General features: G+C 49.2%; 1 protein-coding gene across 1 annotated transcript in view; it reads left to right on the forward strand.

The window, feature by feature from the left end:
• Nucleotides 1-14,840: 14,840 nt before the first annotated feature.
• LOC115930126 (engulfment and cell motility protein 2-like) overlaps nt 14,841-22,544 on the forward strand; it is a 50,135-nt gene continuing 42,431 nt past the window's right edge. Inside the window, exon 1 of the mRNA XM_055363312.2 lies at nt 14,841-15,008. The gene's annotated coding sequence lies outside the window, so the exon portion shown is untranslated. The remainder of the gene's footprint in view (nt 15,009-22,544) is intronic.

Below are 22,544 nucleotides of genomic sequence, written 5' to 3' on the forward strand. Positions count from 1 at the left end.
CACACTCTCCTAACCTCTGCCCATTACCCAGTTCCAGAGCTGCTTCCACATTTTCAGGTATCTTTGTAGCAATGTTCCACTTCTAAGTATCAATTTTCTGTATTAGTCCATTCATTCATTGCTATAAAGAAATATCTGAGACTGGGTAATTTATGAAGAAAAGAGATTTAATTGGCTCACAGTTCCACAGGCTGTACAGGAAGCATGATGCTGGCATCTGCTTGGCTTCTGGGAAGGCCTCAGGAAGCTTCCATTCATGGCGGAAGGCAGAGGGAGAGCATGTACTTCACATGGCCAGAGTAGGAGCAAGAGACAGTGAGGGGAGCGGTGCTATACACTTTTAACCAGAGTTTATGAGAATTCACTTACTATTGACAGCACAGTACCAAGATAGATGGTGCTAAACCATTCATGAGAAAGTGCTCCCATGATCAAATCACCTTCCCATCAGGACCCACCTCCAACATTAGGGATTACGATTCAACATGAGATTCAAGGACACAGATCCAAACCATATCATGCTCTGTAATTCTTTCTTTAGCTTGGCCTATTCTGCTGCTAATGCTTTTGATTGTATTATGAAATTCTTGAGGAGGAGCCAAGATGGCTGAGTAGATGCAGCCAGGAGGAATATTCTCCCACAAAGATACTGGGATATTGAGAGAGACTGGCACACTCTGAGCAGCTCTTCAGAACAAAAGTGTTGAGAGTGGACAGAGGGAGGACACAGATGCTGGACTGAAGGGGGAGTATGCTGGGAACCCTACATGGGGTTTCTGAGCACCAGGACTTGTTGCTTGCTCCTAGCATCTCCTGGGGAAGGAGTAAACTGAACAGGTGAGGAATGGCCTACTCTCACCATGAACCTCCAGAATCCTAGCTGCAGGAGACCCCACAACCCCCACAGACAACTGAGCTGACAGGAAGAGCTGCCTAGAGAGGTAGTAGGGGCAGGACTCCAGCCTGTGCAGAGCCCAGAGGGTTTTGGCATGGGAATGGCTACAGTGGAGCATGGCCAGTGACATCCATCCCCCAAGGTTCGCCATGCTCCTCTGGGAGATTTTAGCCTTAGCATGACTGTTGGACCTGGACAGAGCAGGATGGTCTTGCCCTCGGTCTTGCTCAGTCTGATCTGAGTGCCCCCTTGTCTGCTGGCCTCTCCTGAGGTCCCAGCCTGGCCATGCCTGCTTGCAGCACAGCCTTGGATGCCCAATCAGGGTGCTTCCCAGGGACCCTCATCACAGCTCCCTTGCTGGTGGACTGCACCTAACCTTTTGGAAGCTCCAGCAGACTGACCTCTGCTGATGCACACCAGTGTACCCACGGCCTCTTCCCCCACTGCTTTGTCAGCACACTCGCATGGGCAGATCTTGCCTACCATGCTGGTGCATGTGTGTGCAGGTATTACACCATGCCACTGCTACTGGCATGAGTGCACCCTGCTGCTCTCCACCCCTGCTGATGTGTGGTCACTCTGCCATGTCACCAGTGCCAGTATGAACATGTGCACAGACACTGACAACCCTGCCCCTTCCACACCACTGCAATCACCAGTGCAAACGCATGCACGGACACTGGCAATCCTGCCCGCATCATGCCACTGCTGTTGCTGGTATGAATGCACACGTGGACACCAGCAACCCTGCCCCCACAAGTTCCCTGTCCCTGCCATGCTGCTGCCAGTGTGAGAGCATGTGCAGGAATGCTGCTGCCCTGCTCTCACCAGTGCCCCTCCCCAGCCAATGTGCATGCACCCCATTGTGCTGCTGCAGCTGCTGGCATGCATGAGTGAGCACAAATCCCACTGCCATTGCCCCAATGAAACACTTTGGCTGACACCCCCCATTGGAGTGTTGGGGGTCAGTGGACCAGGAACACCTTGGCCCCTCTAGTCTGGCAAATTCCTAAATCAAGGGGCCAGAGAAGAAAGCTGGGAGCCCAAAACCAGTCCCCCAGAGTTAGAGCAGTTAGCCCAGGAGTGCTGAGCTAAGCCTTAGCTCCCCTAAAATGATCCAGAAACAAAATCAGTTAAATGAACCCACCTTACATCACAATCAAACCCCAAAGGGCATCACATATACAAGCAAAAAAACCCATCCAAAGGAAATAACTTCAAAGATTAAAGGAACATCAGCCCCACACATAAGGGAAAGAATCAGCGTAAAAACTATGGTAATTCAAAAAGCCAGAGTGTCTTCCTACCTCCAAATGACTGCACTAGTTCCCCAGCAATATTCTTAACCAAGCTGAAATGGCTGAAATGACAGACACAGAATTCAGAATAGGAATAGGAATGAGGATTATCGAGATTCGAGAGAAAGTTGAAACCCAACCCAAGGAATTTAAGGAATACAATAAAATAATACAGGAACCAAAAGATGAAATGGCCATTTTAAGAAGGAACCCAAATTGATCTGATGTAGCTAAAAAATTTATTTCAATAATTTCTAAATACAATCACAATTATTATTATTATTATTATTATTATTATTATTATTGAGACAGAGCTCTGCTACCCAGGCTGGAGTGCAGTCAGGGGATCCCGGCTCACTGCAACCTCTGCTTCCTGGGTTCAAGTGATTCCCCTGCCTCAGCCTCCTGAGTAGCTGGGACTACAGGTACAGTACACCACACCTGGCTAATTTTTGTATTTTTAGTAGAGATGAGGCTTCACCATGTTGGCCAGGCTGTTCTCAAACTCCTGACCTCAGGTGGTCCACCTGCCTTGGCCTCCCAAAGTGCTGGGATTACAGGAGTGATGGGTCTGGCATGGTGGCTCACACTTTTGATCCCAGGACTTTGGACTGCTGAGCGCGGAGGATCGCTTGAGCACAGAAGATTGCTTGAGCCTAGGAGTTCCAGACCAGCCTGGGCAACATGGTGAAACCCGGTCTCTTTTTAATTTTTTTTGAGACTGGGAGTTTCGCTCTTGTTGCCCAGGCTGGAGCGCAGTGGCATGGTTTTTGCTGGCTGTGGCCTCCGCCTCCCAATTTTGGGAGGTTTTCCCTCAGCCTCTGGAGTGGCAGGGATTGCAGGCATGAGCCACCATGCCCGGCTCATTTGTTTTTTATTTTTTTATATTTTTAATTTTTATTTTTTGGTACAGACGGGTTTCTCCCTGTTGGTTAGGCTGGTCTCAAACTCCTGACCTCAGGTTATCTGCCTGCCTCGGCCTCCCGGGTTGCAGGCGTGAGCCACCAGGGTGCTGGGATTGCAGGGGTGATCCACCACGCCTGGCCCACTTTATTAATCAGAAAGGAATAGATCGGCCTGGCATGGTGGCTCACGCTTGTGATCCCAGGACTTCGGACGGCCGAGGACGTGCAGATCTCATGAGCCTAGGTGTTCCAGACTGGCCTGGGCAACATGGTGGAACCCGGTCTTTTTTTTTTCGAGGTGGAGTTTCGCTCTTGTTGCCCGACTTGGAGTGCAGTGGCGCGGTCTCAGCTCCCAGCGGCCTCCGCCTCTGGGTTTGGGTGGTTCTCCAGTCTCAGCCTCCGGAGTGGCTGGGATTGCACGCGTGAGCCACAATGCCCGGCTCATTTTGTAGTTTTTTTGTACTTTTTCTTTTTGTTCTTTTTTGGTAGAGACGAGGTTTCTCTATGTTTGTCAGGCTGGTCTCAGACTCCCGACCTCAGGTTACCCGCCAGCCTTGGTCTCCCGGGGTGCTGGGATTGCAGGTGTGAGCCACCGCTCCAGGCCCAATTTATTAATCAGAAAGGAATAGAGCGGCTTGGCGTAGTGGCTCACGCTTGTGATGCCAAGAATTTGGACGGCCGAGTGCGGCGGATCGCTTGAGCCAGGAGTTCCAGATCCGCCTGGGCAACATGGTGACGCCCGGTCCCTTTTTTTTTTTTTTTTTGAGGTGGAGATTCGCTCTTGTTGCCCAGGCTGGAGTGCAGTGGTGAGGTCTCGGCTTGTCGGGTGTCTGCCTCCTGGGTTTGGGTGGTTCTCCTGCCACAGCCTCCCGAGTTCCAGACTGGCCTGGGCAACGCGGTGAAACCTGGTCTCTCTCTTTTTTTTTTTTTTGAGACAGCTTCTTGCTCTCTTGCCCAGGCTGGAGTGCAGTGGCACGATCTCAGCTCACTGCAAGCTCCGCCTCCCGGGTTCACGCCATTCTCCTGCCTCAGCCTCCCGAGAAGCTGGGACTACAGGCGCCCGCCACTACGCCTAATTTTTTTTTTTTTTTTTTTTTTAGTAGAGTCGGGGTTTCACCGTGTTAGCCAGCATGGTCTCGATCTCCTGACCTCGTGATCCGCCAGCCTCAGCCTCTCAAAGTGCTGGGATTACAGGCGTGAGCCACCGCGCCCGGCTTGTTTTTTTTTGTTTGTTTGTTTTGAGACGGAGATTCGCTCTTGTTGCCCAGGGTGGAGTGCAGTGGCGCAGTCTCGGCTCGCCGGGCCTCCGCCTCCCAGGTTTGGGTGGTTCTCCTGCCACAGCCTCCCGAGTGGCTGGGATTGCACACGTGAGCCATCATGCCTGGGTCATTTTTTTTTTTTTTTTTGGTGGAGATGGAGTTTCTCCATGTTCCTCAGGCTGGTCTCAAACTCCCGACCTCAGGTTATCTGCCCGCCTCGGCCTCCCGAGTGGCTGGGATTGCAGGCGTGAGCCATCGTGGCCGGCTAATTCCCTAACTGTGCAATTGCAAGGTCACTAAACAAACTCAACAAAACGTATTTTTCCTTAAATAGTAAAAAATAATATAATGCATGTTTCAATTAATTATCTTTGTTTCTCGCTTCTGTATTATGCTTCCCCCTGCACAGATCTAACCCCGCCCCACAAAATGCTTAAAAGATAGCCCTTGGTTCCAGAACTCAATGCTTTAAATGTTAAGCCGACTGGGCCAGTGCACTTAATATCCTCCTAAACTCCATCAGTCTCTCTAATTCCTTAAAAATCCCGCTACAGGATTACAGGCCTGAGCCACCGCGCCCGGCCCAATTTACTTATCAGAAAGGAATAGATAGGCCTGGCATGGTGGCTCACGCTTGTGATCCCAGGACATTCAACGGCCAAGCCCGGGGAATCCCATGAGCCTAAGAGTTCCAGACCGGCCTGGGCAACATGGTGAAACCCGGTCTATTTATTATTATTATTATTAATTTTTTTTCTTTTTTGAGGCGGAATTTCGTTCTTCTAGCCCAGCTGGAGAGCAGTGGCGTGGTCTCAGCTCCCCGTGGCCTCTGCCTCCAGGTTTGGGTGGTTCTCCAGCCTCAGCCTCCCGAGTGGCTGGGATTGCAGGCGTGAGCCACAATGCCCAGCTCATTTTTTTTTTTTTTTCTTTTTGGTACAGATGGGGTTTCTCCATGTTGGTTAGGCTGGTCTCAAACTCCCGACCTCAGGTTAACTGCCCGCCTCAGCCTCCAGGGATGCTGAGATTGCAGGCGTGAGCCACCGCGCCTGGCCCAATTTATTAATCAGAAAGGAATAGACCAGCCTGGCGTGATGGCTCACGTTTGTGATCCTAGGACTTTGGATGGGCGAGCACGGCGGATCTCTTGAGCCTAGGAGTTCCAGACCCTCCTGGGCAACATGGTGAAACCTGGTCTCTTTTTTTTTTTTGGCGGAGGGGGGGCGGAGTTTCGCTCTTGTTGCCCAGGCTGGACGGCGGTGGCGAGGTCGTCTTGGTTCGCCAGGCCTCTGCCTCAGCCTCCAAGTGGCTGGGATTGCACGCGTGAGCTACCATGCCCGGCTCATTTATTTATTTATTTATTTTTTGGTACAGACGGGGGTTTCTCCCTGTTGTCAGGCTGGTCTCAAACTCCCGACCTCAGGTTACCCGCCCTCCTCGGCCTCCCGGGGTGCTGCGATTGCAGGCATGAGCCAGGGCGCACGGCCCAATTTATTATTTTTATTATTTTTTTCGAGACGGAGTCTCTGTCACCCAGGCTGGAGTGCAGTTGCGCTATCCCGGCTCATTGCAACCTCCACCTGCAAGGTTCAAGCGATTCTCCTGCCTCAGCCTTCTGAGTAGCTGGGATTACAGGCGCCCGCCACACACTCGGCTGATTTTTTTGTATTTTTGGTAGAGACGGGGTTTCATCATGTTGGCCAGGCTGGTCTCGAACTCCTGAACTCAGCTGATCCACCCACCTCGGCCTCCCAAAGTGCTGGGATTACAGGCGTGATCGGCCTGGCTTGGTGGCTCACGCTTTTGATCTCAGGACTTGGGATGGCTGAGCGTGGCAGATCACTTGAGCCTAGGAGTTCAGACCGGCCTGGGCAACATGGTGAAACCAGGTCTCTTTTTTGCTTGTTTTTTTGAGAGGGAGTTTCGCTCTTGTTGCCCAGGCTGGAGTGCAGTGGCGCGGTCTCGGCTCCCAGCGGCCTCCGCCTCTGGGTTTGGGTGGTTCTCCAGTCTCAGCCTCCGGAGTGGCTGGGATTGCACGCGTGAGCCACAATGCCCGGCTCATTTTGTAGTTTTTTTGTACTTTTTCTTTTTGTTCTTTTTTGGTAGAGACGAGGTTTCTCTATGTTTGTCAGGCTGGTCTCAGACTCCCGACCTCAGGTTACCCGCCAGCCTTGGTCTCCCGGGGTGCTGGGATTGCAGGTGTGAGCCACCGCTCCAGGCCCAATTTATTAATCAGAAAGGAATAGAGCGGCTTGGCGTAGTGGCTCACGCTTGTGATGCCAAGAATTTGGACGGCCGAGTGCGGCGGATCGCTTGAGCCAGGAGTTCCAGATCCGCCTGGGCAACATGGTGACGCCCGGTCCCTTTTTTTTTTTTTTTTGAGGTGGAGATTCGCTCTTGTTGCCCAGGCTGGAGTGCAGTGGTGAGGTCTCGGCTTGTCGGGTGTCTGCCTCCTGGGTTTGGGTGGTTCTCCTGCCACAGCCTCCCGAGTTCCAGACTGGCCTGGGCAACGCGGTGAAACCTGGTCTCTCTCTTTTTTTTTTTTTTGAGACAGCTTCTTGCTCTCTTGCCCAGGCTGGAGTGCAGTGGCACGATCTCAGCTCACTGCAAGCTCCGCCTCCCGGGTTCACGCCATTCTCCTGCCTCAGCCTCCCGAGAAGCTGGGACTACAGGCGCCCGCCACTACGCCTAATTTTTTTTTTTTTTTTTTTTTTTAGTAGAGTCGGGGTTTCACCGTGTTAGCCAGCATGGTCTCGATCTCCTGACCTCGTGATCCGCCAGCCTCAGCCTCTCAAAGTGCTGGGATTACAGGCGTGAGCCACCGCGCCCGGCTTGTTTTTTTTTGTTTGTTTGTTTTGAGACGGAGATTCGCTCTTGTTGCCCAGGGTGGAGTGCAGTGGCGCAGTCTCGGCTCGCCGGGCCTCCGCCTCCCAGGTTTGGGTGGTTCTCCTGCCACAGCCTCCCGAGTGGCTGGGATTGCACACGTGAGCCATCATGCCTGGGTCATTTTTTTTTTTTTTTTTGGTGGAGATGGAGTTTCTCCATGTTCCTCAGGCTGGTCTCAAACTCCCGACCTCAGGTTATCTGCCCGCCTCGGCCTCCCGAGTGGCTGGGATTGCAGGCGTGAGCCATCGTGGCCGGCTAATTCCCTAACTGTGCAATTGCAAGGTCACTAAACAAACTCAACAAAACGTATTTTTCCTTAAATAGTAAAAAATAATATAATGCATGTTTCAATTAATTATCTTTGTTTCTCGCTTCTGTATTATGCTTCCCCCTGCACAGATCTAACCCCGCCCCACAAAATGCTTAAAAGATAGCCCTTGGTTCCAGAACTCAATGCTTTAAATGTTAAGCCGACTGGGCCAGTGCACTTAATATCCTCCTAAACTCCATCAGTCTCTCTAATTCCTTAAAAATCCCGCTACAGGATTACAGGCCTGAGCCACCGCGCCCGGCCCAATTTACTTATCAGAAAGGAATAGATAGGCCTGGCATGGTGGCTCACGCTTGTGATCCCAGGACATTCAACGGCCAAGCCCGGGGAATCCCATGAGCCTAAGAGTTCCAGACCGGCCTGGGCAACATGGTGAAACCCGGTCTATTTATTATTATTATTATTAATTTTTTTTCTTTTTTGAGGCGGAATTTCGTTCTTCTAGCCCAGCTGGAGAGCAGTGGCGTGGTCTCAGCTCCCCGTGGCCTCTGCCTCCAGGTTTGGGTGGTTCTCCAGCCTCAGCCTCCCGAGTGGCTGGGATTGCAGGCGTGAGCCACAATGCCCAGCTCATTTTTTTTTTTTTTCTTTTTGGTACAGATGGGGTTTCTCCATGTTGGTTAGGCTGGTCTCAAACTCCCGACCTCAGGTTAACTGCCCGCCTCAGCCTCCAGGGATGCTGAGATTGCAGGCGTGAGCCACCGCGCCTGGCCCAATTTATTAATCAGAAAGGAATAGACCAGCCTGGCGTGATGGCTCACGTTTGTGATCCTAGGACTTTGGATGGGCGAGCACGGCGGATCTCTTGAGCCTAGGAGTTCCAGACCCTCCTGGGCAACATGGTGAAACCTGGTCTCTTTTTTTTTTTTGGCGGAAGGGGGGCGGAGTTTCGCTCTTGTTGCCCAGGCTGGACGGCGGTGGCGAGGTCGTCTTGGTTCGCCAGGCCTCTGCCTCAGCCTCCAAGTGGCTGGGATTGCACGCGTGAGCTACCATGCCCGGCTCATTTATTTATTTATTTATTTTTTGGTACAGACGGGGGTTTCTCCCTGTTGTCAGGCTGGTCTCAAACTCCCGACCTCAGGTTACCCGCCCTCCTCGGCCTCCCGGGGTGCTGCGATTGCAGGCATGAGCCAGGGCGCACGGCCCAATTTATTATTTTTATTATTTTTTTCGAGACGGAGTCTCTGTCACCCAGGCTGGAGTGCAGTTGCGCTATCCCGGCTCATTGCAACCTCCACCTGCAAGGTTCAAGCGATTCTCCTGCCTCAGCCTTCTGAGTAGCTGGGATTACAGGCGCCCGCCACACACTCGGCTGATTTTTTTGTATTTTTGGTAGAGACGGGGTTTCATCATGTTGGCCAGGCTGGTCTCGAACTCCTGAACTCAGCTGATCCACCCACCTCGGCCTCCCAAAGTGCTGGGATTACAGGCGTGATCGGCCTGGCTTGGTGGCTCACGCTTTTGATCTCAGGACTTGGGATGGCTGAGCGTGGCAGATCACTTGAGCCTAGGAGTTCAGACCGGCCTGGGCAACATGGTGAAACCAGGTCTCTTTTTTGCTTGTTTTTTTGAGAGGGAGTTTCGCTCTTGTTGCCCAGGCTGGAGTGCAGTGGCGCGGTCTCGGCTCCCCGCGGCCTCCCCCTCCCGGGTTTGGGTGGTCCTCGTGCCTCAGCCTCCCGAGTGGCTGGGATTCCAGGCATGAACCACCATACCCAGCTAATTTTTTTTTTTTTTTTGGTCCAGACGAGGTTTCTCCATATTGGTCAGGATGGTCTCAAACTCCCGACTTCACGTTACCCAACCGCCTCGGCCTCCCGGGGTGCTGGGATTGCAGGTTTGAGCCACCGCGCCCGGCCCAATTTATTAATCAGAAAGGAATAGATCGGCCCGGAGTGGTGGCTCACGCTTTTGATCCCAGGACTTCGGACGGCCGAGTGCGGCAGATCGCTTGAGCCTAGGAGTTCCAGACCTGCCTGGGCAATATGGTGGAACCTGGTCTCTTTTTTTTTTTCTTGAAGCTGAGTCTCGCTCCTTTGCCCAGGTTGGAGGGCAGTGGCGCGGTCTCGGCTCGCCTAGGCCTCCGCCTCCCAGGTTTGGGTGATTCTTCTGCCTCAGCCTCCTGAGTGGCTGGGATTGCGGGCGTCAGCCACCATGCCCGGTTAGTTTTTTATTTTTTATTTTTTTGGTAGAGATGCGGTTTCTCCATGTTGGTCGGGCTGGTCTCCAGCTCCTCACCTCGGGTGATCCGCGGGCCTCGGCCTCCCGGGGTGCTGGAATTGCAGTCGTGAGTCACTGCGCCTGGCCCGAAACCTGGTCTCTTAAGGGAGAAACAAAACAAAAGACACAAAGATTAGCCGGGCGTGGTGGGCCCCGCGGGTAGTCCCAGCTACTCCAAAGGCTGATGCAGGAGGATTGCTTGAGCCCCGGGGGTGGGGGTGGTGGAGGTGGCAGTGAGCCATCATGGCCCTGCTGTAGTCCAGAGTGGAGGACAGAGCGGGACTGTGTCTCAGGAAAAGGGAAAGGAAAAAAAAAAAAAAAAAAAGAAAGTATATAAAATTGTTAAATCAAGGAGCAGCTGGACAGTGTATTACTGAGAGAAGTAGAGGCAAAGGTTAGCGGACACCAGTGGTCACTTAGTGGAACTGCAGGTGCTCCCCGACAGGAGGCTGCTACTCTTCCTAAAGAACTCTATTATTGACTTAAAAAAAAAAGTTGTAGGTTTGTTACAATATCCAAATAGCTAAACTTTATATAGCCTCAACCCTCTTCTAGCACTGCTCTAAGCCTTTTCCTGCTCTGAAATAGCTACTATTGTTACCTTCATTGTAGGTATGCCGGAGGTTGTTGTGGAAGGACCAGGGAAACTGACTATGAAATTGACTTGCAAGTTTCAGACTTAAAGGTTCTTCCTGCTCTGCTTCTTACATTGCCACATTTTAGTTAACATATCTCTTAAAATACTGGTCTTTTCTATATTTGGAGGGACTCCTCTTGCAATTTGAAGTTTTTTCTTGCACTAAGCATTTGGTCATAAGATCGTCTGTGTTTTATGTCAGTTTAAGTTCAGACATTGTTCAGTTAGGAATGTAAATATGAGCAAACAGGTATCTGATTGAAATAGATAACCTAGAAAAAAATCACTTATGAAAAAGTCAAGAAAATGTGAATTCTGGATTTGCGGCTATTTTCAGAATGTATTAATTTTTTGGTATTTAATGGCATTGTGAATATATTTTAAAAAATTCTTTGTCTTCTACAGATACATATAAGGTAATTAAAAAATGATATGATGTATAGTTTTTACTTCAAAATAATTCAGAGGAAGAAGGAATGTGTATAAATGAAGTGGGAATATAAATGAAACAAAACTGGCTGTGGCCAGGTGCGGTGGCTCACGCCTGTAATCTCAGCACTTTGGGAGGCCAAGGTGGGCGGATCACTTGAGGTCAGGAGTTTGAGACCAGCCTGGCCAACATGGTGAAGCCCTGTCTCTAATAAAAATATAAATAAATAAATAAATTAGCTGGGCGTGGCAGCAGGTGTCTGCAATCCTAGCTACTCGGGAGGCTGAGGCCGGAGAATTGGTTGAATCTGGCGGCGGGGGGGGGGGGGGGAAGTTGCAGTGAGCCAAGATAGCGCCACTGCACTTCAGCCTAGGCAGCAGAGCAAGGCTCCATCTCAAAAAAATTAAAATAGCCTTTTGGTGTGGTGGCAGGGGTTGTACTTGACAATAATTCTATGTGAGAAGGGCCATGATTAATCTGTAAGTGTTTAGAATGATTTAAGTATAAGTCAAGTTCATAGAGACCTTCCATTTACTCATAGGTCATTTTTGTTTTATTCAGTGATGCAACCATTATTTTACATGGTCAAAAAAGATATTGACCCCATATCATGTACTATAATAGATATGTTCTAGGTAGCAGAGATACAGCTATGAACAAGACAGTCAACATCTCTGCTGTCATGGAGTTAGCTTACAACTAATGTGGAAGTTAGAAACAAAAAATGTTAATATGACATGCAATGCTAGGGAGAAGATTAGAGCAGGTTAAGGGAAGAAGAGGGGTGGAGGCCCTGGATGATAGGAGATAGAGTTGTCAGGAAAGACTTGGAGGAGGAGATAACAGAGCATGGCCTGAATAAAGTGAAGATGGAAGCCATGTGATGAGCTGGGAGAAAAGCATTCCAAGAGAGGGAACAGCAAGTCCAAAGGCACAGAGATGAGAAGAAACTGTTCACAGAATGGGAAATTAGTATGTGAGACTCAAACAGTAAGTTAGGGGGAAGAGTAGGAATAGATTAAGTCTGAGAAGTAAAGTGCGAGATCATCTAGGGTCTTGTAGACCATGGTAAAGATTTTGTGGCCTGGCACAGTGTCTTACGCCTGTAATCCCAGCACTTTGGGAGGCCGAGGCGGGTGGATCACGAGGTAAGGAGTTCAAGACCAGCCTGGCAAAGATGGTGAAACCCTGTCTCTACTAAAAATACAAAAAAAAAATTAGCCAGGTGTGGTGGCACACGCCTGTAATCCCATGTACTCCAAAGGCTGAGGCAGAGAATTGCTTAAACCTGGAGGGGCGGAGGTTGCAGTGAGCCGAGATCGCGCCACTGCACTCCAGCCTGGGCGACAGAGCAAGACTCTGTCTCAAAAAAAAAAAAAAAAAAATTCGTCTCTAAGCTCCCCACCACTCTAAAGATGGGCCATATTGGCCGGGTGCGGTGGCTTATGCGTATAATCCCAGCACTTTGGGAGGCTGAGGCAGGCAGATTGAGGTCAGGAGTTTGGGACCTGCCTGGCCAACATGGTGAAACTCTGTCTCTACTAAAAATACAAAAATTAGCCGGGTGTTGTGGTGCACACCTGTAGTCCCAGCTACTTGGGAAGCTGAGGCAGGAGAATCTCTTGAATCTGGGAGGCGAAGGTTGCAGTGAACCAAGATCGTGCCACTGCATTCCAGCCTGAGTGACAGAGGGAGATTCTGTCTCAAAAACAAGAAACAAACAAAAGTCAAATGGATTAGAGAAATGAGAGGGGTAGATAATTCACTCACACAATAAGTAGTTATGGAAGGCCTACTATAATGTTACTATTTTATAACTTACAATTTATTGAGCACTTATATGCAGACATTCTGCTAAGTGTTGTACATTTGCAGTGATCTCACTTCTCACAACAATCCATTAAGGCTGGTACCGTTATTCTCCCCATTGTACACACAAGGAGACAGGCTCAGAGAGATCTAGTAACTTACCCAGGGACAAACAGCTGGTAAATAGCACAAAGGTCTATAAGGTTACAAAGCTCAGGATATCTGCTATGCTCTCCCACATGCCAGACACAATTGCATTTGTGTAATCATGACATTCCACTGCAGGAACTCCTCCTATTTGATCCCAGCCTGAAAACAGGGCACCTGAACTTAGTTGCCCACTGGGAGCAGCTGAGGTGGAGGAAGAGGGATCTGCAACTTTGCACTCCTGTGCAGTCTTGGTGGAGCTGTCCATCAAGGTGCCTGCCCTCCTTAGCTAAAGTGTGGACATGTTACCTGAGCTCAGCCAATTGAACCCTTGCTCCAGGGACTTTGACTTATCAAAGGAAGCTCTGGTCAAGAAAGGGAAGAAAAACATGGAATTGATTCACTTGCCTGCCTAAACTCTCAAAGCATCTCCGCTTTCTGACCTTTTCTAAGCCTGATTCTCCAGCTTCGTGTTACCTCTGTGAGTTAGACACTAGCCTGCCGATAAAATCCTTTTCAGGTAAAGTTAGCCAGAATTGATTCTTAAGACTCGCAATCAAAGAACTTGCACTGGCAATATCAGCAAAAAAAATTACACAGTCTTGTAAAGCTTAAGTGAGTGACTCATTCCTTGGATAAATGTGTATTAAGCAGGGTCAGGACTAGAATGAAGCAAAGTGAGGCACCCAGGGTACAAAATTTAAGGCTTTCTTCCTCAGTGTTGTGTGAGTGCAGGGTTGGCTCTAACAGCCCTCCCTGCTATCAAAATTAGTAATAAAAAGAACAGAGAAGATCATTTCTTTTTCACATAAGAGTATGAAGTGAGTGTCCCAAGTCGGCAGGTAGCATTCGGCACCTTCTGTGCTGTGGCTCTGTCCCCTAGCACGTCATCATCATCATCACAAGGTCAAGGCTGGGCCAGCCAGTGAGAAGGAGAAAGAGTAACTCCTGCCAGAGCTTTAGCAATGTTAGCTATGGCTAAGCCTCAATCTCCCCAAGCCTCACTTTATTCACCTGTAAAATAGGACTAAGAAAAATCATCTTTAATTCCAAGATGTTTTGAGGATCAAATGAAACAACATGTAAAACTGCTTTGCAGACTGTGCAGTGCCCTATAAGCGGTAGTCACTATGTAGTCTCTTTGCTGAGTATCAGTTTATCTGCAAAGTGACAACTGAATACACACTTCCCAGGATTGTTGTAAGAATCTGCTAGACGAACGATTAAAGTATAAACTTTGGAATCCAACAGGAATAGGTTGGCGTTTTGCTCTGCCCCTCACCAGCTGTAAGATCTCGGACCCTCTGTGAGCCTGTGTCCTCATCTGCAGCGAAGGGATCAGGGTGCTCCTCCATCACAGGGCTGCTGTGAGCATGAAGAGAGACAGCAGGAGTGAGTCCTTGGCGCGGTGCCCAGCCTTGTTCCGATCCGCAGGTGCAGTGACGAATGCCACCTCCCGGATCCCTTCCAAAAAGCACAGCCGGGTTGTACCCTTCTGCCTCTGCTCAGCGCCCACGGTCAGCCCAACTCTGTGGTGAGCAGAGCGGCTGCTCACAGCCTCTGACACGAATGTCACTCCCACTCAGTTCCCCAAACCACAGCTATCCCCACTGTTGAGTGTGCGGTAAGTGCCCGCTGGGCACAGGGCGGAGTGCCACCAGACGACCGCTTAGAGCTCACAACCTGTGATTTAACGCAGGGAACCAAAGCCTTTTCCTTCATTCTAAGACTGCATACCAAAAAGAAAAAAGAAAGTTTGGGGGAAAAATAAAGCTGCCTCTTGCATTTGCAAGGAAATCACGTTCCTTCAGACCCCGTACTGGCGGGGGAAAGGCGTCCTGTTTCTTTAAGAGGCCTCTATCAACCCGCAACTGCACCCACCCCTTCTTGAGTGACAGACAAACAACCCAATCGAAGAAAGTGAGCTCAGCGGGACGGGGAGACGGAGCAATAGGAGCCCGGCCTGGCTTGTATGGGGCGGGGTCCCAAGAAGGCGGGGCAGGTGGAGGCAGGAGGAGGAGCTGAGGAGAGACCCGGGAGCGGGAGCTGGGCCTAGGTTGGCGCCCTGATGAGTGAGGGGCGCGCCGGGGGCTGGAGGCGGCAGGCAGTGGAGAGGGGCCCGGCCCGAGAGACGCAGGGCAGAGAGGCCGGGCCAAGCGCTGCGGCCTGCGTCTGCCCCGGAAGCTGAGGAGCTGAGAGGGTGGGCCTGGGCTGGACCGCGCTGGTTCGTCAGGCCCCCGAGGGGTGGTGGCCCAGCCGGGGCCTCGGGACGGGAGGAGAGGCCGGGTCCTGGACCCAGAAGGGGCGTCGCGTGGCGACAGAGGGCGGGCCAGGCCGCCGGGCGCGGCGGCTGGGCGGGGCAGCGGTCGGAGGGAGAAGAAGGGAGCCGTTGGGTGGGAAGATCCGGGAGGGAGGGCACGGAGAGGGTTGGGAAGGAGCCAGAGAGCGCTCGTGGCGGGCCCGCACCAATCTAAAGCCCGGGGTCACGCTCGACCTGGACCCCGCTGCCCGGGTCCACCAGTCCGACCTGTGAATCCTGCATGCTCAGTAGCATCCCCTCTTCTCCTCTTCCCCTCCCCCCTCGTATGTACTTTCCATCCCCTGCGCTCATCCTTCAGGCCCCTCGCTTCCTGACTGGACAGTTGCAGTGTCCTAAGTGGTCTGCCTGCAGGCACAGGGGCCGCTCTCCTGTAGGCCTCCCACCGTGCGGAGAGAAGCCTTTTCTTTTTCCTTTTCTTTTTTTTTTTTTTTTGAAACTTTTTTTGAGACAGAGTCTTGCCCTGCCGCCCAGGCTGGAGTGCAGTGGCGCGATCTCGGCTTACTGCAACCTCTGCCTCCCAAGTTCCAGCGATTCTCCTGCCTCAGCCTCCCAAGTAGCTGGGATTACAGGCGCCCGCCACCACACCCGGCTAATTTTTGTATTTTTAGTAGCGACGGGGTTTCACCGTTAGGCTGGTCTTGAACTGACCTCAGGTGATCCGCCCATCTCGGCCTCCCAAAGCGCTGAGATTACAGGCATGAACCACGGCAATCGGCCGAGAAACCATTTCAGAATGCAGAGCAGATCTAGACACTTTGGGCGTGAAACTGGCTGGCTTCCCACCCCTTTGTAGGGTCAGACCCAGAACCTCACCCGGGCCCTGGAGATCTGGTCCCGCCGACCTCTCCCAAGTCTATCTACTCCTCCCGCTTTCTCAGTGCCCTCCACACACTGGCCTCTTTCTGTTCCTTTTACATCCCAAGCACCTGCCTTCCTTGGGGCCTTTTATTTAGTATTCCTCCTCCCTGGTCTGCTCTTCCTCCTCCGGCTTAGTCTTGTAAACTTCTTCATCCTTCAAATTTCCGCTTAAGCGTCACTTCTGCAGGGGAGGCATCCCTGTCTCTGACTCTTGGACCAATACCCTACTTCTATCACCCTGGGTACTTGTTCTTCACAACACTTGCACAACTGCAGTTTTACATTTATTTACAAACGTATTGATATTTCTGTGTCCATCCCACCAGATTGTAAGGTCCGTGAAGAAGATAGTGTCTGGTTTTGCTTCGTATTGTGTCTGTAGCATCTCACACAGGGTCAGGCACTATAAATATTTACCAAATAAATAAATGCAGGGTTTGAATTTGGCAAGAGGAAGGGGATGTGAATCATGGTCACTGATGTCCTACCTGTAGGGGAAGGAAACTGACATTTGGAATGCTTTTTGTGTGCGAGGCTGTGTGCTAGACTGATGCTGCTGTCTAGTAGAAATGTAACGTGAGTTATAGATATAATTTTAAATTTTCTAGTAGCCATATTAAAACATGAAAGAAACAGTTGAAATTAATTTTAGTAATATTTAACACAATATATTCCAAAATTATATTATTATAATCAATATAAAAACATTATTAATGGGATATTTTACATTCTTGTTTTTTGTACAAAGTTTTTGAAACCTGGTTTGTATTTTACACTGAGGGCAGCCTGTGCCACTTTTCAAGTGCTTAGTAGCCACATATGGCCAGGGATTGCAGTATTGGGCTGTACAGTGTCACACACTTTATATACCCTCCAGAATCTTTTGAGATAACTATTGTTATCTGCACTTTACTGATGTAAATAGTGAAACTTCTAAAAGGGGTTGCCTGCCAGGGATAATTCTAGAGTTTGTAAGTGGAGGAGGTGGGATTAGGACCTCTATCTGTTAATCTTCAGTCTGATCTTTCTATATACCTCATGCTGACTCTAGGAGGTGCAAAGGAAGTTTGAGGGTACAGGAAGTAGGGACCAAACTTCATATTCTAGCTTGTTCTGTGCTGAGATAATGTGTCCAGATGTAGCAGTACCACCTGCAAAGGTGGCTCAGCAACAAGCATATTTGATGCAGTCGAAGAAAACCCTGCAAGGCAAGTCCTTCTTTGACCCAGTCACCATACCTCGGCCCAGCCTGGACTAAGTCTGGTCCCAGGACCTGGGTAGAAAAACATACATACCATGTAGCATCTCAGAGGTGCTGGGAATACTAGGCTTGTGTTTACAGCCTGGCTTGGCTTTGCTTGCTTTTTTCATTTCTTTTTTTTCTTCTCTTTTCTTTTCTTTCCCCTCCCCTCCCCTCTCCTCCCCTCCCCTCCCCTCCCCGTCTTTCTTTTTTTTTCTTTTTGACGAAGTTTCGCTCTTGTTGCCCAGGCTGGAGTGCCAGTGGCGCCATCTCAGCTCACTGCAACCTCCACCTCCCGGGTTCAAGCGATTTTTGTGTCAGCTTCTGGAGTAGCTGAGACTACGGGCACCTGCCACCACGCCTGGCTAATTTTTTGTATTTTTAGTAGAGACAGTTTCACCACGTTAGCCAGGATGGTTTTGATCTCCTGACCTCATGATTCGCCCACCTCGGCCTCCCAAAGTGCTGGGATTACAGGTGTGAGCCACAGCACCCCGCTTTTTTTTTTTTTTTTTTTTTTTTGACACGGAGTTTCGCTCTTGTTGCCCAGGCTGGAGTGCAGTGGCGCCATCTCAGCTCACTGTAACCTCCACCTCCCGGATTCAAGCGATTCTTGTGCCTCAGCTTCTGGAGTAGCTGGGATTACAGGCGCACGCCACGGTGCCCAGCTAGTTTTTGTACTTTTAGTAGAGATGGGGTTTCACCACGTTGGCCAGGCTGGTATTGAACTCCTGACTTCAAGAGACCTGCCCGTCTCGGCCTCCCAAAGTGCTAGGATTACAGGCGTGAGCCACCATGCCCGGCCTACAGCCCCAGTTCAGCAGTTGCTCACTATCTACCATGTGACCAGCACTGTTCTAGGCCATTTTTGGTGATTGGGCGGTGTATGTCATAGCCTTCATCTTGAGGATGCTTCAGGTATATTTGCAAAGACAACACTGGATCACATAAAATGACTAGATGGTATGCTGCTAGGCATCATGTGGTTTAATGAAGAGCCAGAATCAGTATGGGCCAGAGGCTGCAAAGTGGCTGTCTTGGCCAAGCTGCATGTTGTGTTTTTTAAAATGTTGGATTTAAACTCTAGGCAAGGTGGTACTTTGCAGTGTTGCAGACCGTACATGCAGGCTGCTTGGTTTATTTACTTACCTGCTTGGCTGCCTAAGACATTTGAATTTATAACCCTGTTAGGCATGCTATGCTGGTTTCATGTGAGTCACTAGAAAAGATTTGTTGAGCACTTATTATGTGCCAGGCATTGTATTGGCTGCTGCTTTGGAACTGCTCATAACATCTTCCAAAGTTCTTCCACTAGGAAATAGTAATAATGATAATAGTGGAACACCAACAAATACTTTGCTTTTTATATTGACTTTCCTCCTGGATTGCCTTCACATTTGCTCTCTCATTTTGTCAGCAATACACAATATACCTGCCTAGCAGGTAGGGCTTTCTGTGTTGGGGAAATGTGGTGTCAGGGCTTTTGCAATTTCTTCAAGTTCACACAGTTAGAATTCTGCTATTATGCTTAGTGCTTTATTATCCTACCTAATGTTCACAACAGCTTTACAGGGTAGTGTTGATGCTAATGCCCATTTTATAGGTAAGGAAATTGTTAATGCTAGGATCCAAGTTCAGGCCTTTCCCACTCCAGAAGACAGCTCCTAACTGTTAAGCTACCCTGCCTCACTAGAAGGCCATAGTGGGAAGAGAGCTCAAAAACATCTGGTCTAGCCCCCCATGTAGATCAGGACCTGAGGTCCAGAAAGTCTTGTGCTTGTGGCAAAGCTGTGCTGCAGGAGGAGGACTAAACCGGAAGTGGGGGCCTAGGCATTCTTTTGTCCCTAACTGGTGGCATGGCCTTGCCAGCTTTTCTGGACTTCAGTTCCCTTATTTATATAATGAAAGGGCTTGGCCTGATTTTACGCTGAGAACAATGCTGTGCTATTATGGTCGGTATTGAAGGAGTTCACAGCCCAAGATTTTAGTCATAACCCAGGACTCCTCCCAGCACACCACAGTCCCTCCCTACCCAAGCTCCATCTCCTTGTGCAGCCATGGTTTTCTAAAGTTTAATTCTGAAGTTCATCTGTATTTTCCATTTCTGTTTCTGTTTCATTTCCAAAAACTGAGGCAAGTGGTTTGTAAACACTGACTTTTTGTAAATTCATCTCGGTCATTGTAGTAAGGGAATTGCAAAGTTCCAGGCAATTAATAATCCTCAGTCAGTAGTGTTTTCACTCTCTTTTAAAGGCATTTAGGTCTGGAGGCACCCTGGAGGGAATTTTGCTGTGGAATTCTGTGGACACAGCTGTGCGCCAGGCAGTGTGCTGCAAACTGGGGGAAGAGTAGATGGTGGAATAGACTCAGGCTTCATGAGTCCTTGTCCTCAGGTTGTCAACTGTCCTGGAGCTGTGGGTCAGCCCTGGCCACCATTGAAATCATCTGGGAGTTTATAAATGACCTGGGGTGTGCAGTGATGGTGCACAAGCAGAGTTGAGAACCACTGTTTCTCAGACTTTATCTGACCTAGAGCCTACGTCGCAGAGTTTAACATGCACTTGAACCACCCCAGGATCTTGTTTGAAGGCAGATTCTGATTGGGCGGGTCTGGGCTCCCAGGGATACTGCTGCTGCTGGTGTGCAGACTACACCTATAGTAGCCGGGAAGAGACTGCACATAGAGAATTGTAAATCAGTAGGATCATGAAGGTATGTATAAAAGACTGGGATCACAGATGAGGATGCAATTAATTTTACCTGAGGTGAGAGGATTAGGAAAGCCACATAGAAGAGTGATTATTGTAGCTGTTCCTTGAAAGTTGCGTATAAATTTGCCAGCTGGACGAGGAGGAGGAATTAATAGCACAAGCAAACATACAGACTCAGGAGAGCATGGTTTTTCAGGGAACAGGTGGTCTGGCGAGAACATGGCATCTACAAAAGACAGTCTGAAAGCCAGTTCCACCGCAGAGCCACGGTGGAACTGTAGTAAGTTGAATGCTCTGCTAAGGAGCTTACTTAAGCACTATTACTTTAAGTATACGAACACTACAGAAGGTGTCTATGCAGGATAAGAGAAGACCCAGGCAGTTCTTAACAGCAGGAATCAAGATGAAGAAACCCAAGCAGTTCCCCTGCCCCCACACCCCTTCTCACCACACTTTTGCCTCTATGTAAGGTTGTGGCTTTTAACCATGTTTGAATGAGTCCTGTGTCTAACACACTTCAACAAAAAGGGGAAACCTCAGCTGCTGTTGGTGTGGTGGTCCTTCCCAGGGTTTCCAGCAGTAAACATAGGAAACTTAATCTCTGCCAGTCAAATCCTCCCATTTCTGTACCTCAGAGTCTCATCCTCATTCAGTGGACTGAACTAAGGGAAGTTGAGTCACTTCTCAGATGAGGAGATTTCAGAGGGGAAAGCCTCTGTAGAGATTGTGTTCTCGATTAGAAAGAGGGTGTGACCCCAACCTGCCTTCCTGATGAGGTTGCATTCTGTTGCAGGAGACATAAACCAAACTTACCCATGCCTCCTTCACCAAATCAAAAGCAAAATAACTGAACAAAAAGCACACATCCATTCTTATCCTTAAAGGAATAGGGGGAAGGAGGGGAGCTGGAAACCTGGCATTCTTCATCCCAAGTTCCTTACTAATAGGAGGAGATCATCTTTCACTTCCTTCCTTGAGATGGGTTTTCCAACCCTGCTGTCAGAATCCAGCTCCGTGAAGCAGCAGTCACTGTATGGGTGATTGATAAAGCTCCATGGGGTCTTCTGTAACAGTGCTGATTTTATAAGCACACCTTCTAGAAGCCACTAGAGACTGCTCTATTGGAGACACTAATGTTCCTATTTTTCTATACTTTTCCCAGCTCTATATTTGAGAAACTGGCCTTTCATTCTTAATGACTTACAGTAAAATTGTCTTCAGGTCAGTGTGTGCCTCTCTCCTGTTTTGTAGCATTTTGAATTTTCCAAATCATCCTTATATCTGTAATGCTTAAAGAGGGGTGGAAGGGAGAAGGGTGGAGAGTTGTTTAATCTGGAAGGGGCCCTCTGGGCCTTGATGTGGAACTACAGCTCCTTTATTCTGGTGGTTTGCGGTTGAGCTACGGTACTGCTGAGTGGTGGAGCAAGAGGCTCTTTATAACCCTGAGAATTTTGCAATGTTATTGAATTCCTTCTACCTAATTTCCACTTCCTTTCTGGAATGAAAATGAAGAGAGTAAGCAAACATGTGCTGGGAGGGTTCCCTACAAGGATATATTTTATCCTGGGAATCTTATCTGGAGAATAGAATTACTTCTAGTCTCCTATCTCCTAATGTTTCTATTCCATAGGGAGAAAAGCAGAGAGATGTTTTCCTCTTTAACTAGAGTTAGGTGTGCTAACCCTGATTTTTCAGTAAGAATTATTCTAATGTTTGATATGAAAAGTTCTTTAATTTTTATTTTTTAATAGAGACAGGATCTTGCTCTGTCACCCAGGCTAGAGTTCAGTGACATGATCATAGTTCACTGCTGCCTCGAACTTCTGGGCTGAAGCGACTTTCCTGCCTCAGCCTCCTAAGTAGCTAGGGACTACAGGAACATGCCACCATGCCCAGCTAATGTTTTATTTTTTTGTAGAAACAGGTCTCTAACTCCTGGCCTGAAGTGATCCTCCTGCCTTCACCTCCCAAAGCATTGGGATTACAGGTGTGAGCCACTGCGCCCAGCCAAAACAAACTGTTAAACAATGAAAATACTTTGTAGTTAAAGGGTATTGGGACACAGAGGGAACACCAGACAACCTGCGCAATTCATGCCCATCCCTGTCCATTTGGAGCCAACTTGGTTCCAGCTTGGAAGAAGTCAGAGTCATCGGGTTTAAGCAGACACAGGTGCTTACTGAGCCTTCGCTGGACACCAAGTGTTGTGCTAGGTTGAGACTGCAGTTATACCTGTCCTGGAGGAGGAGCTAGTGGAGATATGTAAATATGTAACTATAATAGAGTATGACAAGATCACACTCGCTAATGGAAGTATGAACAGGATGCTGTGAGAACACAGAGGCCCCTGTCCTATTTAGTTTTGCCAGGAAAAGTTAGAGAAAGCTAAGACTAGTACAGGGAAGAGGTAGCATCTGATCTGAACTAGGCTTTGATGCTTGAATAGGAGCTCTTCTGACAGTCAGTAGGAGGAAGAGAATATGCAAAGGTACAGAAGAATTGAAAGAACACGGCCTTATAGAAATAGCAGGTAGTCCAGGGAAGAGTCTGGGTAGATTGTAAAGGACCAAATAGCACACAAGGGACCGTGGCCCACCTGTAGACAGT

The sequence above is a fragment of the Gorilla gorilla genome, chromosome 16 (genome assembly GCF_029281585.2).
Source record: "Gorilla gorilla gorilla isolate KB3781 chromosome 16, NHGRI_mGorGor1-v2.1_pri, whole genome shotgun sequence".
Classification (NCBI taxonomy): Eukaryota; Metazoa; Chordata; class Mammalia; order Primates; family Hominidae; genus Gorilla; species Gorilla gorilla.